Source organism: Mastomys coucha, unplaced genomic scaffold, assembly GCF_008632895.1.
Source record: "Mastomys coucha isolate ucsf_1 unplaced genomic scaffold, UCSF_Mcou_1 pScaffold10, whole genome shotgun sequence".
NCBI lineage: Eukaryota > Metazoa > Chordata > Mammalia > Rodentia > Muridae > Mastomys > Mastomys coucha.
The window spans coordinates 1,201,300-1,203,869 of record NW_022196892.1 but is presented as its reverse complement, the minus strand read 5'-3'; the positions used below and the strand labels follow the sequence as shown (position 1 = coordinate 1,203,869).

Genomic DNA, 2,570 nt, shown 5'->3' with positions numbered 1-2,570 from the left:
AAAAAAAAAAAAGTAAAAAAAAAAAGGTCTGGAAGAAGGTTTTCCAAGCATGGAGTTGCCATTCTAACATCTAATAAAACAGACTGTCAATCAAAATTAATCAAAATAAATGGGGAAGGACACTTCATGCTCATCAAAGGAAAAAATCCATCAAGATAAAGTATCAGTTCTGAATATCTATGCTCCAAATGCAATGGTAGTATGTTTTGTGTAGCTTTTCACTACCCCGACTTTCACCATACCAGCACCTACTTGGCTTCCCTTGAATCCGAGGATAAAAGACAAACACACAATTGTTCCTTTCAACTTTCATTCTTGGCACAACTGCTAGGCCTTACTATATCCCATCTGAAAAACTTGCCCTTATCCCTACTAGTCTCCACTCCTCCTACCTGCCCTAACTTTAGTCAGTCAGTTGAATCTAGTCCCTGCTAAACATCTCTGACCAACTGCCTATAGGAATGGCCACAGTCCACCACTCCTCCCCAGACCTCACATGGTTACCTACTTCTCCACTCTCCAAAGCATGATGAACTCCCTCCTTTCCTACTTTGCATCTCCCCTTTTCCTCCAGGGACCTGGAAGTCCTGCTTGTACCTTCCACCTTCCACCCACCAATTGGCCCATGGGTTTCTTTACTGCCAGAGCAAGGACCAATTGAGGAACAGGACCTTGGCATCAAAAACCACCCCTACAGCACCACATTTTTTTCTTTGTGCTTCCTCAGCTGAGACAGAAAGAAAGATGATTTATTGTAAATGAGTTCTATCTGGCCACAAATGAGAAGGCAACTAGTCTAGAATGCCAAAGTCCAGGACAGAGGGCCAGCAAGACTATTTTGGTTATAAGAAAGACAGTTAGTTTCTCAGGTGATCTCAGTGAGATGATGTTTCAGGTCCACTGAGACTTTTTACCTACAGCAGCATACAGTGCAACAACTTGTACCAGTAGCCCCATCTTAAGCATCCTTTACTTCTGCTCCTACAGGCTTCATGGGTGCATAAGCTAATTTACATGGATTTCTGCATCATATTTTTTCCATTGTGCTTTAGCATGAACCTTTGCTTCTTCTGCCACTTTGCTCTCACAGCACAGGTGTTTTGATGAAGATGGTGCTATGGCCAAGAACTAGAACAAAAATATCAACCAACCAGACAACCTCCAGAGTTCTCAGGGACTAAACCACCAACCAAAGAGTACACATGGATGGACTCATGGCTCCAGCTGCATATGTAGCAGAGGATGGCCTTATCAGACATCAATGAGTGGAGAGACCCTTGGTCCTGGGAAGGCTCTATGCCCCAGTGTAGGAGAATGCCAGGGAGGGGAGGTGGGAGAGTTGGGTAGAGGGGGAGCACCCTCACAGAAGCAGGGAGAGGGAGGATTGTATGGCTGATTTCCAGAGGGGAAACAGAGAAAGGGGGTAACATTTGAAATGTAGATAAGTAAAATAGCCAATAAAAATTTAAACCTTTAATATTAAAAAAGAAACATTACTAAAGCTTAAATCATATATTGAACCTCACACATGAATAGTGCAAGACCTCAATATGTCACTCTCACTACTGGACCTGTCATCTAGGCAAACTAATCAAAGAAATAATGGAGCTCATAGATGTTATGAATCAAATGGACCAAAGAAATATCAGCAGAATATTTCACCCAAACCAAAAGAATATACCTTCTTCTTAGTACCTCATGAAACTTTCTCCAAAATCTGAATATATTCTCCATCTCAAAGTAAGTCCCAACAGATACAAGGAAATAAAAATAACCCCCTATGTCTTATCAAACCACCATGGATTAAAGCTGTACTTCAACAACCACAGAAATAATAGAAAGCCTACAAAATCACTGAAACTGATCAATTGTCTACTTGCTGACCACTGACTGGGTCAAGAAAGAAATAAAGAAAGAATTCAAAGACTTCCTAAGATTCAATGAATATGAATGCACAGCATACCCAAACTTATGAGACACAACAAAAGCAATGCTAAGAGGAACGATTTTAGCACTAAGTGCTTTCATAAAGAAATTAGTGATCAGAGGACTGAGTTAGCTAGAGTCAGTCTGATTCCATGACAAGCTGCAAACTGGAAATATCAAAGACTAGGCCTAAGTTTCTGCTTCCGCGAAATGAGAATCAGGATCCAAGAACCCCTGGCCAGCCAACCACAGCTGTTGGCAGCCAATCCAAGAGTCTCCTTGGAGAGTCTTCAGAGCCCTAACCAATCACAAAGTCTCCCAGACACCTGGAGATAGAACCACCAATCAAGGATAGAAAGGTAAAAGTCACCCATTCCTACCCTAACAAGCTTTAAATTATCTCTGCAATGCACATACCTGTGTCTCCATTCCTGAATGGGCAGACCCATGCATGCAGGAAATTCTACTAAGTAAAGACTCTTTGCTTTTCATATCATTTTGAGTTTAGAGTATCACTCCCCAGCGATTCTTGAACCCTTACATTTGTGGACTCATCCAGGATTTGCTGGCACACCCCTACCCATACATGCACATACATACACACACACACACACAGAGAGAGAGAGAGAGAGAGAGAGAGAGAG

General features: G+C 41.9%; 1 pseudogene; it reads right to left on the bottom strand.

Moving 5' to 3' along the window:
- The window catches only part of LOC116073441, a 33,405-nt pseudogene extending 31,050 nt beyond the window's left edge, over positions 1-2,355 (bottom strand).
- Positions 2,356-2,570: the final 215 nt, after the last annotated feature.